Here is a 15930-nt window from a genome sequence, read left to right as displayed (position 1 = left end):
GGTCATTTTTGAACCCCTGAGTTAACTCTGGGATGACCCTAGCCCAGATTTTTTTCTTATGTGAGTCAATAAATGTATCAAGTTTTTAAGCTGGGTTTTTTTTTTTTTTTTTGGTTGCTGGCTTTTGTCACTTATAGCCAACAGTATTTTAACTGGTATAATATTTTATTGCAACAACCGGTAGCCACTTGGGGGAAAAAAAACCCTTAAACTTTACATAAAAATAGGTTCCTGAGACATGAAAATATAATTTAAAAAGTACTGCACAAAACTATGGGAAAATTCTTCTATAATCTTGAATTAGTGAAAGCTTTTCCAAGTATGACACAAAAGAGTTGAGGCCCCATCTGGATGGAATAATTGTTGAATAAACCATCATACTTTAAGTCATGTTGCAATGTTTATGTGAGACCAAAAAAACCCCCAAAAAACAAAACCAGGATACCCACATATACATACTATAGGTACCCTGTATAAGAATATAACTCTATGTCCATCAGGGTATTTTTTATTTTACTATAAAATTTCTTAGATATCTGATTTGTTTTAAAGATGTCAACTTCAAGACCATGCTTTCAGGGATCATTTCTATAGTTCGTTACTAGAGAAGTTTCCCTGAACGTGTAGAGCACCCGAAACCACGAGGAGGAGGTGCAGCGTTCTGTTCTGGGTGCGAAGCCGGCTTTCGGTGCTGCATTTGCAACTGCCAATAGCCATTGATGATCCTTTTTCTCTTCCTTTGGAAGAGTAAGAGGGACAGAATGCAGTCTGAGTAGTGCTGGGAAAAAATAAAATAAAATAAAATAAAGATGTCAATTTCATTATCAATATAACATAAAATAAAAAAACAACCCTGGAGGCCACATAAGGAAAGATTGATAAATCCATATGAATATTTAAAATTCTCCACTAAAAAATATCACAAGCCAAAAGACAAATGAAAAGTTGGAAGAATTTGCAATTTGAACCAGAGGTGAACCTAATATATAAAGGGTTCCTTTAAGTCTCTGAAGAAACACCACCACCAAAATAGGAAATGATAAAGCACATTAATAGGTGTGTTGGCAAACAAATGGCTCTTAAATATAAGAAAAGATGCTTAATTTTCATAAAAAGAGAACTTCACATCGAAACTACACTATTTCTTGGATCCCATCTCCTGTTGAGGAAAGTGTGGAAAACAGGCTCTTTCATACACTGCTGGCCAGAGTGTAAATTATAGTAATTTGCATATCTATCAACATTAAAATGTGCATCCTCCTGGAGAAAGCTATTCCATTTTTGCAATGTATCCTATAAAATTATTTGTACACTTGTAAAATGACATTTGTACAAGGTTGTTCTTTTTTGCATTATTTGTAAAAAGACGTTTTACTATTCTCAAAATGATTACAGTCTTTTTTTTTTTTTAACATCAGTGTGTGATTACCTCTCACGTGCCCCCTCCTTGGGACCTGGTCTGCAACCCAAGCGTGAGCCCTGACTGGGAATCAAACCAATGAGCCTTTGCTTTGCAGGCCGGCGCTCAATCCACTGAGCCACACCAGCCAGGGCCAAAATGATTATAGTCTTTATTCCTAACCCTCACCTGAGAAAAGAAGAGGGCTTGTCACTAATAGATGAATATGAACGTAACTCCTGTGGTTTTTCTGTTGGATGTGACTTACCGACAGGTTCCCTACCTTCTTAGAATCACAGGCTCAGAGTGTGGCCTTGGTAGAGACAATGATGTAAAATCTAACCAGAATCATTAACAGAATGGCCCGCTGAGCCACTAGAGCCAAGAACGTCCAGCAAAGATCTTTCGATTCTCTAGTCTGGGTAGTCCTCAGCAACAGAATTGCCTTCGACTATTGGCTGGCAGCCCAGGGAAGCAAAACCATCAGCAGACAGGGGAGAGATTTCACTAAATGAAGGACACTTACTAGTGGCGATTAACAAGTACGTTGCTTTGCACATCAAAAAGCACTTAAATAGCTATTTATTTTGCCGCATAAAATACATAAAAATAAAAATCACTGAGCTACTTAACAGATTATAAGGTTATTACATATATGAAAGGCTTTAGCACTAGCCACATCAGCTCAAAACACAAAACTCACCACACAGATCTAATGCTATTTCTTATTTTCAAATGGATTATTTGCCTTGAAATTAGCCACTTCCTCAGAGTTGTCCAAGAGTTATTTTTTATTCTCATGCCCCCGGGCCTTGCATCTCCGTTTTCTGGTTTTCATCATCTGGACCCTGTCTTGAGTTACTACTTGCTGAAAATAGCAGACTGCAGATTATTTGCTTCCCATCTAACAAGACTCTCGGTGAGGATGACAAGTTGTTACAGGTAACTAAGCAAATTCTATTGCTCTAAAGTCAAATCCTGATGAGTCCAGAATAGCTAGCCAATTACAGATCAGGGCACTAGTCTATCGACCAAGAACATGCTGCATAATAAAACAAGTAACACTTGTTAGCCGTCTATCACGCCTGGTCATTTCAGATGCATGTTATCTAAGCCTCACCACCTGGCTGCAGGTGAGTATACACATCACTCCTATGGCCTGCGGGCCGCATGCAGCCCAGGATGGCTGTGAAGGCGGCCCAACACAAAATCGTACATTTACTTAAAACATGATGAGATTTTTTTTGTGATTATGTGCCACAATGTATTTAATGTATGGCCCAAGACAATTCTTCTTCTTCCAGTGTGGCCCAGAGATGCCAAAAGGTTGGGCACCCCTGGTTTAGGATATGAGGCTGTTGTCCTTCACCCCAAATTAAACAGTTAGACCTTCACATCGACTCAATTTTTCTGACTCAAAAGCCTATGCTCTTAATACCCTGAGATTTTGTCACGCACTACTGCTTTTCACTTTAATATACACATTTGTACCCTGAGTGTCTCATCTGAAATTAAGAATTAAGGCCGCTTCCTTGTTGATACTGAAGCTCAGGGAGCTGAACGGATACAATTAAGGTACCTTTACCCTACTTAACAAAAAAACATGCCACTAGTTTTAAGTAATTGTAACATTTGCAAGAAACATTTAAATTATTTTTCAAAGAACGACCTTACTTATATTTTGGCTGATGAACTCTACAAATTTCCCAGACATTATTTATTGAATTGTGGCTGGTTTTCACTTTTCCCAAAACAAAGAGATATGCACACTCATTTTAAAAACTCATTTCTTAACAGTTATCATTAAGAAAAATTTTAGTTTCTGTCACCACTCCTTTGTTTTCCTAATCCTATTCATACCGCAGAGCAGGCTCCTGCCTCTTGCTCCTGCCCGTCCACCTGTAAACAAATACCAGGACCGCATGCGCAAGGGTCGCCGACAGCTCCCTGTCTGCAGGTGAAAGGATGGAGTTTTTCTCTCTCTGTGTCCTGCATAGAGGGAATTTCAGGTATGGATTGGTTAAAAGTCTCCTGACCCACCGAGTGAGTGTCCTTGGATGACCAATGCTGCTGACCTCAATTAAATAAATTCAGTGATTTAGCACGGCATTTTTAATGTAAATTTGTAATCGTGGTCCAAGAGGGGCTATGCTAAATATGCGATGAATTACAGTTAATTAGTGCAACATCTGGTATTGTGTTAAAGGCTAATACCACGGGAGGAACAGCAGGGTTGCTAACACACCACAAATCTAGGCAGTCTGGTGGGACTCTCAAGCTTTGAAGGTTTTGCTGTTAGATTGACAAAAAGTTTTGAAGTGTCAGTATCCACTGTGGGGGAGGTTTTAGGGGAAGTCACTTTTACACACTAGGGATGAATGTATAGTTAATAAAACGTTTCAGTTGGGAATTTTGGTAATATTATTAAAAACACTGAAGTGATTAAACTCTTCGATGACCAGTATCTTCTCTGTAAGGAGTTCATCCTCCAGAACACACATGTTAAAGAGAGTCACATGAAAGGATTTACATAAAGCTTGTGTGCACAAGATTTATGTGCAAGAATGGTTACCACAGATTATTCATACTAAAACACTAGAAACAACGAAAATATTCAACAAGAGGGGATCTGTTTAATGGTGGCACAGCAACACAACGGCATACAGCAGGTAGTGTAATACACCAGTTAGAAGATAGGCTTTCAACTGAGACAAATGAAGATTCCATCCCAATGCAATCAGGTATTTGCTACATGACTTCAATGTCTCCTAACCTCAGCTTTTTCGTCTGTAAAGGAGTGATGATAGCACCCACTTCACGTCGATACTATAAAAGTTAAAGGAAAGAATGTATGTTTCTAAACACACGTTATCTAATACTTGAGAAATATTATTTTCCACCCATTACAAATTATATTTTAAGGATTATTTCAGAATATAGGAAAATGCTTACAATACAATGAGATTTAAATGATATACTAATAATGATTGAAATTGTAGCATAACTACAGAAAGTCCTCTAACTTATTGGTGTGAATATATTAATGCCCAACTATTCTTTCTCATTAGTCCCTTGCTGGGCAACTGCAAGACCTCAGCTGTGTCTTCCACTCTTCCCCAGGCATGTGTGGGAAGCCCCGGGGGGTATCTCATGTACATTCCATTCCCACAGCATTCAAGTTTGTCCGGAGAAACTGGGTTGAAATGTCTTCAGCCTCCTAGACCATTCCTGTTGTTAAATGTGATCTGAAATTCTCTGCATTTCTTAGCTTTGGCATTTGAACTTAAACTGAAATATTGCTTAACTGTCCTTGGAGAATAATTGCTACCTGACTTCTACTAAATTTTCTAGTAATTATTCTCTCTTTTCATTCTTTTTCTTTTTTTGCCATTTGTGCCTCAAAGTTAACATATTATATACTGCCCTATTTTTAAATGTTCTTTGTTAGGTATAGTATATAAGTATATTTCTTTGCCACTTGTCAGTGGGCTTATTTACTGATAGTGACTTCATCTCTTCAATTAGATTATAAATTCCTTAGGAGAAGAGGCTAGGTATTTTCTTTAGCATTCCCTACAGTGTCCAGCGTAATTCTACCATAGACTTAAAGTATGAGCTCAGGAAGTTATTAATGCAGTCTCAACAATGCAATAAAGGATAAATCATGTAATAGGTAACTACGACTCCAGCAGGAAATTCTTCTCCCCTGATAGCGTGGGCCCCGTGTGTGGCCTTCTCCCCATCCTTCCCTACACTGCCACTATCCAGCCCAGCCTAAAATAGTGGCAATTATTTGTCCTGGGCTCCTCTGACCTGGCCAGTTCCTCCCCCGTGTGTCCTACTCTGATGGCTGACTGCTGAACCTGAGACTTGATTCCTTAAGGAGCAAGGCAGTTGGGGGTATTGGGGTGCTGCATTCAACATGTACTGCCCTGTAATCTTACTTAATTCTATGTGTATCCTGTCTTTTGTTTTTTTGCTGATGTCAGGTAAAAATGAAAATAATCTCAACCAACTTGTCATCCACACCAAGACTTCAACTTGGATTGGCCATTGTGGCTTGGCCTAGTTCGTCAGGGACAATTATAAATCCTTTGTATACATTGCATCTCATCCTCACAAAACAAGGGGTGATGTAGCAAAGACAGTTAGTGCTCACCAATGACTCTATAACCTCCTCTACTTTTCCCAGGCCCCTTGCAGATAGGTTGGGGCCATGTGACTAGTTCTGGCCAATGGACTGAGTAGAAATCACAGTTGTTTCTTTCTGGCAAAGAAATTTTAAAAAGCTGATACGCCTCCTCATCTCCACCCCTTTCCCCCTGTAACACCTTGGATTGGAAACTGTTAGTCCCAAGAGGCAGGACAGTTGCTAGATCCACACAGGACTCTATGAAAGCAAAAAAAATACAATTTCCCTGTGTTAAACCACTGAGATGTCAGAAATTATTACTGTAGCATAGCCTATCCTGTCCTGATTGACACAGATGATATTCAGAAAATTGAATAACTCATACAGAAAGGGCACTGACCTATCGGAATGAGTGCGATGCCCAACTGGAACAGACATTGGCTATAAATTACTGATACGAGTCCATGCCAATTAAATAGCCTAGAAAACATCCCTACAAATTTATCCCAATTATATGCTTGATGAAATTGGAGTTCAAAGAAGGGCAAGTAGCCTCTCTGAAATCAGTACTTGTAAGTGATATTTAATCCAGCTCAGTCCGATATACAAAGCCCACTGTCTTTCTGTCTCAACACTCTGCTTCCTACTTGTTGAATGATGCCTACATCACCTCGACAACTTGTCAAAAGTTAGGCTGCAAGAGCACTACCCAAATAGCTTAATTATGTATCTAAACAATGGTACTATGGCCCAATAGTGTATGGTTATTATTGTCCAGTGTTCCTTAGCTCAAACGCACTCTTGTTTCTGTATAGAATGTCAGCATTCTATCTTGTCTTTTCTTTTAAATTTTTCCTTTTGTCATTATTTATCATGAACCCTGAAACTGTATTTTTTAAGTTGATACACCCAACTTTATGACATAATATATATTGAACAGGCAGGAGAAAATTAAATGGGATGGAATGTTTGGCTTTTGGCAGAGTTCCTTTGCTCCTGCTGCTCGTTCTTCATTTAAATTCATGAGTCTCTTCTCCGTGACAGGATAATCATTTCCACAGCAACTGGCGTATCACAAAGGACATGCCTGTGAGTGAGGACTGATCAGCAGGAGCTGAGCAACACTTAAGCAACAGAGATTCTATTTTCATACAAATATCCCTAATTATAATAAGCTAAGGAAGAAACATATTCTCCCCCTTGCCATCCCCCCCCATACAAGCAGAGTTATTGCAGAGTTTCTCATAAAAATAGGGTACCTTCAACCACAAACAGCATATTCCTGTGTAGAGATGATACCACCTGTTATTGCAAGGCAAGCCGGATTTTACTGGAGGATCAGAGATAATACAGTGAAAATATAATACGACAAGCAACTGTTCACAGGCTACTGGATAACTGCTGCTCTCAGGGCCTACAAGCCCAGCCAAGGCTCTCAGAGAAGATTTCAGAAGCCTCTTTGCCTCGTTTCTCTCATGGCTACATGTGCAGAAGCCAGCCTTACCCCTGAGAGGGCCACTTGTCCTTCGGCACAGTGCCTCGGGCCCACAGTACTTCCAGGGACCCGTGAAAATGTTTTCATTTTGATTTTTAAATGGATTTTTTAAAATGGATATAATTATAATAAATATAGTATATGTAAATTATAATAATGAATCAAGCCTGGATTATACAACACAGTCATAAAAGAAAGTGTGTGTATATGTATAGAGCAGAATCATCAAATAAAAAAATACACCCACATATGTACAGTCAATTGATTATTTACCAAGGTGCCAAGTCAAGTCAAAGGGATAGAGAAGTCTTTCAAACAGATGGTGCTGGAACAACTGGAAAAATGTATGGAATAAAATGAAACCTTGAGTATTTGGCGGCACACGTCCTAATTGGAATGATACAGAGAAGGATAGCGTGGCCTTTGTACAAGGACGACATGTGGGTTTGTGAAGTGGTCCATATTTTTCAGAAAGTTATCTGAAGTGCTTTTACCATACAAAAAAGAGTAACTATGTGAAGTGATGGGTATGGTAATTAGCTTGATTGTGTTAATATGTATACAATGTAATCATAAAATTTTCAATTAGAGAAACATAATTAAATAATAGGCAAAACCCTGAAAATGTACACTTGGCAAAGAAGCATATGAAGAGATTATCAATATCGTACGTCACTGAGCAAGTGCAAATTAAAACAAAAATGAAACACTACTACCACCTATTAGAATGACCAAAATCCAAAACACTAACACGGCACACTGGTGACAATGTGAAGCAACGGGAACTCTCACACTGCTGATGGACAGGCAAGGTGGTGCGGTCACGGTAGAAGACAGTTTCTCCTAAAACTAAACATATTCTCCCATGTGATCCAGCAATGGTACTCCTTGGTATTTGCCTAAATGAGCTGAAAAGTTATGTCAACACAAATCTGCACGTGGAAATTTATAGCAGCTTTATCTACTAATTGCAAGAAGATGGAAGCAACCAAGATGTCCTTCAACATCTGAATGGATGAGTGAGTTGCAGTATATCCAGACAATAGACTGTTACTCATTGCTAAAAAGAAATGAACGGTCAAGCCTTGAGAAGACATTGAAGGACCTTAAAGGCATATTACTAGGTGAAAGGACCAATCTAAAAAGGCTACATGTTGTATGATTCCAACTATATTACATTCTGGAAAAGACAAAACTACAGAGACAGTGGTTGTCACAGGTTGTGGCGAGGGAGGGATGAATAGAGGAATTTTAGGACATTGAAACTGCTCTGCGTGACCCTGTAATGGTAGATAACTGTCATCCCATGTTTGTTTAAACCCACTGAATGTACGACACCTGGAAGGAACCCTGATGTAAACTGTGGATGTTGGTTGATAATGATGTGTTCATTAATTGTAGCAAATGTACCGCCCTGGTGCAGGATGCTGACAGTGGGGGAGGCTATATATAGGAAGTAGTAGGGGATATACAGGGATTCTCTCTACCTTCTGATCAATTTTTCCATTAACCTAAAACTGCTTTTAAAAAGCCCATTTAAAAATGCAAATCAATATGGTACCAGGAGGGAGCTGGAAATGTTGGGGGGAACTCTTTGTAAGGTATGTAATTGTCTAACCACCATACTGTACACCTGAAACTAATAGAGAAGAATAAAATTTAAATTGTAGTTGAAAAATAAAATTAATTTTAGAAGTTAAAAAATTAATTAGGGGGATCTTACCTTAACAATCAACACAACAATAGAATGCAAATCATAAACTGAGAGGAAAGGATTTTTAATACATATATCTGATAAAGAACTTACAATGTATAAAGGGCTCCTACAAATCAAAAATAAAAGGATAAAAAACAATTAAAAATAAGCAAAAGGCTTGACCAGACATTTCACAAAAGTAGACGTAGAAGTGTCTAATAAATATATGAAAAGATACTCAACACCATTCGTCATCAGGGAAATATTAATTAATTAAACCCGATTGAAATTCCACTTCACACCCACTAAAATGGCTAAACCTAAGTAGACTGACAACATCAGTTGGTGCTGAGTGTGTAGTACAAGCGGATCTGTCATACACATTAGCTGGGGGAGGGGGTGTATAAAATGATACAGTCTCTTTGCATAACTGGTGGGAGCTTCTTATAAAATTATACACCCACCTTGTGATCGAGCAATTCCACTCCTAGCTGTTTATCCAAGAGAATAAAAATATACATTCACAAAAACTTAACCAAGAATGTTAATAGCAGCTTTATTTCAAACAACCAAAAACTGGAAACAAATGCAAAGGTCCACCAACAGGATTATGGATTTTTAAAAAATGTACATTTATATGAAGGAATGTTAATCAGTAATGAAATGGAATCAACTACTAATACGACAATATGGGTGAATCTTTAAACCCGCACAGAGTAAATGAATCAGACAGAAAGGAATGCTTGTTATGTAAGTTCATTTGTGTGACTTCAAGAGCAAACTCACCCGTGATGACAGAAATTAGGACACAACTGTCTATTTGTTGTAAGGGAGAGTGACTGGAGGACAGAAGGGACTTTCTAGGGGTGTGGAAGTATCTTATATCTTCATTTGGATGTTGGTTACATGAATACATATACTCGGTAAGACTCACCCAATTATACACTTAATAGACATCGCTTTTTGTTACAGGTTAATTTTATCTCCATAAGAAGAAATGCCACCATATAATTACCTTAAACAAGACATATCATTTGTGAGTCTTTTCCATTTCCTTTCCCCCCAATGCCCAGAAGACTGTAGAGAACACAGTGAGTGCTCAATACATGTTTCAGCAGAGTTAAACAAATGAACAAATTGTTTAGGGCCTAAAGGACACCTACTCCTTCAGGCTACTCTGCCAAGCCTGGGAGATGTAGCAGCTCTACCTAACATAGAAACAAACACAGGGAGGCTGCCAAAATGAGGAGACAAAGAAACGTGGCCCAAATTGTGGGGGAGGGGGCTCCACCCGCAGGCCCCCCCCCCCCCCCCCCCCGCAGCTGCCAAAGATGAGAATAAGTCTACCAAGACAGATCTGCTTGGGGAGGAAAGGTGGCCAGTCTCTCAAAGGAGAAGGGCCAAGAGCCTTTTCCTCAGTGGGCTTTTATTGGGTTCAATTTGCACAGGAATACAGGTAAAGCTCATCAGTCATTGTCAGGCAGTAAGGATCAAACAATAGATAACAAACAAAGAACTCTGAGGGCTTATTCTAAGTCAGGGTCAGTTAGCTAAGGGGCTATAAGACTTTGGGAAGCAAACTCATTTCAGGCTTGGACCCTTATCATTTAAATTGAGGGTATTAATAAAGCAGGTTTCACAGGATTTTATGCATTCTTTATTAGGCGTGAATGCCCCCAGGGAATCTGCCCTTTCCAGCACAGGACTGAACTGCCCTCTGTCATTGTTTCAGGCTTAAATCAGACAGGGGAAGTAAGGCAGCCAAGAGATTAGGAGACTTCTTGCAGACAGAGTGAGGACTCTGATTGAGGGCTATGTCAAAGCCGAGGGGCAAGGGTCCATCACCCCCTTTTTCTGTAGCCCCCCAAGTCCTTCCCTGTGGGCCTTTTTCATGACCATGTCTGTCTTAGGTCGTCCCTCCCTTGAGGAATCTTACTCATCATTGACTAACTGGTCAGGCTCAGGGCCAAGCAGGGTAAAGTGAGCAGAGGTGGCGCCCCTGACAGGGAGATAAGCTTTGTCTCCTTGGTGGCTTCTGGTCCCAAGGTCTCTGACTCATCCTTAGCCATGGGGGTTTACAGCTTCTGAAACCAGGCAGGGTGGTTCCTAAAGTCAAATGAAAGAAAAGGACAGAACACCAGAAAACGAACTCAACCAAATGGAGACAAGCAAGCTACTACATGCAGAGTTCAAAACACTGGTTATAAGGATGCTCAAGGAACTTAGTGAGAACCTCCACAGCTTAAAATAGACCCACTCAGAAACAAAGGACACACTAATTAAAATAAAGAACAATTTACAGGGAATCAACAGTAGAGTGGGTGAAGCTGAGAATCAAATCAGCAATTTGGAACATAAAGAAGCAAAAAACAACCAATCATAGCAGCAAGAACAAAAAAGAACCCCCCAAAATGAGGACAGTGTAAGGAGCCTCTGGGACAACTTCAAGCATTCCAACGTTCACATCATAGGAGTGCTGGAAAGAGAAGAGAGCAGGCAAGAAATTGGAAACCTATTTGAAAAAATAATGACAGAAAACTTCCTTAATTTGGTGAAGGAAATAGACATACAAGTCCAGGAAGCGCAGAGTCCTAAACAGGATGAACCCAAAGAGGCCCAGGCCAAGACACATCATAATTAAAGTGCAAAATGTTAAAGACAAATGGAGAATCTTAAAAGCAGCAAGAGAAATTAGTTACCTACAAGGGAGCCCCCATAAGACTGTCAGCTGATTTATCAAAAAAAACTTTGCATTCTAGAAAAGATTGGCAAGAAATATTCAAAGTGATGAAAAGCAAGGACCTACAACCAAGATTGCTCAACCCAGCAAAGCTATCGTTTAGAATAAAAGGACAGATAAGGAGCTTCCCACAGAAGAAGAAAAAGCTAAAGGAGTTCATCACCACCAAACCAGTATTACATGAAATGTAAAAGGGTCTTCTTTAAGAAGAAGATCAAAACTATGAACAACAAAATGGCAATAAATATATACTTATCAACAGTTGAATCTAAAAAACAAAATAAACAAACAAGCAGAACAAAGACAGAATCATAGATGCAGAGAAGGTTTTGATGGTTGCCTGATGGGAGGGGGATTGGGAAGGTGGACAAAAAGCTGAAGGGATTAGGAAGTGCAAATTAATAGTTACAGAATATTCATGGGGATGTAAAGTACAGTATAGCAAATAGAGTAGCCAAAGAACATATACGCATGACCCATGGACCTGCACAACAGTGTGGGGATTGCCCGAGGGGGGTGGCAAGTAGCTGGGTGCACGGGGGCAAAGGGGAAAAATTGGGACAACTGTAATCACATCATCCGTAAAACATAATTTAAAAAAAGAAACTGTTTAAATTGACTAATTATTTTGAAAACAGATTTTCTTATGACATAAGTATTCAGTAAAAAGAAACTGAAAACTAAATCATAAGTACTTTTGAGAAAGATGTCTATAGGACTCCAATAATTAATGATTTTCAAGAAAACTTCCCCTCAAAAATAGAGGAATGCCTGCAAAGTTATTCCCTATTGTGTATTTTTGTTTGTTTCAAGACTGTTTGAAAACTATAGCATTTATTATGAAAAATATTTTCTCCACTAATCATTTTAAAGTTTTGAAAAGAAATGCGTAACTATAGATTGATAATTATGTTAGGCTAATGTAGAAAAATATTTTTTTCTTAGATGTTCATCCTTAAAATAAAATTACTTTCGATACTTAAATGTGACTTGAAAGATAGAGTGTTTTAAAGCTGAAGTTAAAAAAATAAAACAGATAGCAGACAAAGATGTGTATTGAAGTGTAACTATTAAAATATGATGTCTAGGTTCCAGGTCAAAATAAACAAATGGGGATGTATGGATATTAATATTTACATATCAGAGCTGTATTTTCCAAGAATGTTTTGCTTTAGGTTAAGTAAAAGTTACTCTGAAAATATTAGATCTTTCTCAAAATGAAAATAATTGCATTTCAGAAGGCAGAAATATCAACAACTTCTGGATTAAGACATGAAGTCCTAGTTAATTTGAAAGGATGGTTGGAGAACTTTTACTCTATTATATAACTAACATGAAAGGACGCTTCTGAACCACCTATAAATTCTCATTCTCTGCTTTCCAGATGAGGTTGCATTCTGTCCCTCTCCCTTGTCTGTCATGGGATGGTCTCCCCCATTAAGCATGCATCTGGTTTAAATTCCCACCATATGTGATAAATCAATGCAAAGCAGTAATAAATTTGAAAGACTATATTCCTACAGGCTGTGGCTTCTATTCTCTCAGTCTTTGCAAGTTTGATGATTTTTCCATCTCGCTTTGTCTGTGTTATAGTAACAAGAGAAAGGCCCAAAACACAGAACGTACTTTAGAACTACCGGCTTATCTCCAAAGGCCATCAGCAGGAAAATTGAAATAATATCCCTGATGCTGCTGTGTCTTTATAAGCTTTGAAATCTGAACCTACCATTTCACAGCTACCTATACCATAGTCTCTTTTATCCAATTATGTTTAGTATTTGGGGATTATTACTAGTATAATGGATATTCACTATTTGGATTACTCATACATTTATTATTTTACTTTAGTAAGGTAGTCAAAAATCCTAGCACCATTTTTTTTTAAAGTATCAATCGTAAGAAGGCAATTTAGATTAATGGTTAAGGATATGGATTTGCGCACCCTATTACTTGAGGTGATTTATGCAAGTATTGAAATGCTTTAAACCTTCTATTTTCCAATCAAATAAAATGGTATTAATGACGGTAACGCCTTCATTGGTTGTTGTAAAGATTCAATGGTACGATGCTTATAAAATAGCACTATCGGACACACATAGAGTTTGTGAGGTTGTTGGCTATTAGTGCAGTTGTGAATTTACCTACAACTCTTCTAGTTTCCAGGATTAAAGCTAATGTTGTCAAGACTGGAGTCCTATGTGAAATGCTGTTCCAGGGTGTGTAATTAACAGCGGGCCTCAAGGGAGAGTTTTTCCTATTTCCTTTCTCTTATCTGCCTCGCCACATTCCAAGTGTGTCTGACTCCCCTACTAGACGCTGGGTTCTTTGAGGAGAGGTTCTATGTCTTAGGCCTCTGAATTACTGAGTCTGGTTAATTGTAGACTCTTGCTAAGGGGATGTATAATTCAACATGCATACAAATAGACTTGAAACATTAATTTTAAACTTGCATTGCTCATGTGGTTTTATTATTTATTACTAAAATTTATAATTAGAACTCTATAATTTATTATTAGAATAATTTATTATTATACCTGGGTCTAGTAAGGCAATATAGATATTACAGCTACAAATAACAGTTAATGATTATATATTCATTTATTTTCAAAGAGGGTGTCCTGCTCAAGCATGTTATATCTGAGATAACTATTATATATCGAAGTGGAGGGTCTGATTAGGGAGCTGGACATACGTTTGGGGAGGCCCTTAAGTCTCTGATAACTTATAGAAGTTCATAAGTTTGGAGAAAATTGGGAGTTGTCAACATGTGGATAGTATTGTACTTGGAGCCACGTTAAAAAGGATCACCCAGGGACAGGATATAAATTAAGAGAGAAGAAGATTCTAAGAGTAAATCCTGGGAAATTCCAAAACTTGAGAGTTTTGGGTGATGACGAGAAACCACAAAGAGACCAAGCCGGACTGGGTCAGAAGGTCAGAGAAATTAAGAGGACCAAGAAAGAGCCAGTCATCATAGGTTCAGCTCTCAGTGTCCCTGGCTTCCCTCATCTCACTTTCTCATTCCTCCCATTCATCTCAGGAGTTTTTCCAGGTTTGGCCCTCTCTGTGGATCTATGTCTCTACTTTTCCTATCTGACTCTCTGCTTCTCATGACCCTCATTCTGTAATTCTGTGTTGCATGTGTCTTCAAATTTGGCCCACCTGAAACTTTAGGGTCTGCGGTCAAGGTCGGGGTGTCCCATGCCAGCCTCAGCTCACATGTTGTGCCTCTCCCTTATTTCTCACCTCACTTGTCATCCTCTCCACTCGAGGAGGAGAGAGAGCTACTCTTGATGTTCTTAGTTGGCTTCAGATCCACTGGGTCAGCTTTCAGGTGGGAACCTTGCCCTCCCTTTAACTTACCCTGAATCCTGTTTTTCTGGATTTCCTCCTTGTCTTTGTATTGTATTCTCGCTCCAGCTCTGGGTATTTTGGCCACTTTGGACCAATAGCCTGTTCTTTTCAGCCAGTCCTTGAGTCTACTTTACCTCTGCACAACCCACTCCCACCCCCACCCCATCTTCAGTGTCTAGTACTCTTGCTCTGAGCCCTTGGGACATTTGAGCCATATTTGGAGGAATGTCAATTCTCTTAAACCCAACCAAATATATATCCCACATTTTTTACCAGAATAGTAATCTCAAAGAGTCTGGAAAATAAAAATTTCCTGGAATAGAGGTATATCAGATGGCAAATATAAATATTTGATTCTCAGCCTACAAGCGGTACTTGCTTTCAGCAATCACATGCTAAATCAGTAGGAAATTCTTGAGGGAGTACCAGGGAGTCTAATTGGCAAACAACACCTGATATTTCCCCTACAGACTATGAGACATAAATTAGTGGGCCATAAATTAGGAGACTAGAATCCCAAGATAATTATATAGGTCCTAGAATTATTCTAAAGGATTGCTATTTGAGGGATATATAATCGTCAGTTGGTTCCTATTTAACCGAAATTCTTACTAAGTAGGGTTAGGAATGTTTATGGAAATGGTCATTGAGATCTAGTAATAGCTATTTGAATTTCTGATTTTCTTTTTTTAAAAAATATATTTATTTATTATTCTATTACAGTTGTCCCAATTCCCCCCCCCTTCACTCCACTCCATCCTGCCCACCCCCTCTCTCCCACATTCCCCACCTATAGTTCATGTCCATGGGTCATACATATAAGTTCTTTGGCTTCTACATTTCCTATACTATTCTTACCCTCCCCCTGTCTATTTTCCACCTACCATTTATGCTACTTATTCTCTGTACCTTTCCCTTCTCTCTCCCCCTCCCACTCCCCTGTTGATAACCCTTCATGTGATCTCCATTTCTGTGGTTCTGTTCCTATTCTAGTTGTTTGCTTAGTTTGCTTTTGTTTTTGTTTTAGGTGTGGTTGTTAATAACTGTGAGTTTGCTGTCATTTTTACTGTTCATATTTTTTATCTTCTTTTTCTTAGATAAATCCCTTTAACAT

At 38.7% G+C, this 15930-nt stretch overlaps 2 non-coding genes across 2 annotated transcripts; both read left to right on the top strand.

Moving 5' to 3' along the window:
- The first annotated feature begins 563 nt into the window (after nt 1-563).
- LOC112299071 (small nucleolar RNA U3) lies at nt 564-777 on the top strand. The gene has a single exon (XR_002974205.2). It is a non-coding gene; the product is annotated as a small nucleolar RNA U3 (small nucleolar RNA).
- A 6610-nt stretch (nt 778-7387) lies between these two features.
- Nucleotides 7388-7494, top strand: LOC112299133 (U6 spliceosomal RNA). Its single transcript, XR_002974218.2, has one exon. It is a non-coding gene; the product is annotated as a U6 spliceosomal RNA (small nuclear RNA).
- The last annotated feature ends 8436 nt before the right edge of the window (nt 7495-15930 follow it).

Source organism: Desmodus rotundus, chromosome 12, assembly GCF_022682495.2.
Source record: "Desmodus rotundus isolate HL8 chromosome 12, HLdesRot8A.1, whole genome shotgun sequence".
Taxonomy (NCBI): Eukaryota; Metazoa; Chordata; class Mammalia; order Chiroptera; family Phyllostomidae; genus Desmodus; species Desmodus rotundus.
Note: the sequence above shows the minus strand (reverse complement) of the source record. Positions and strands in the feature narration are given on the sequence as shown.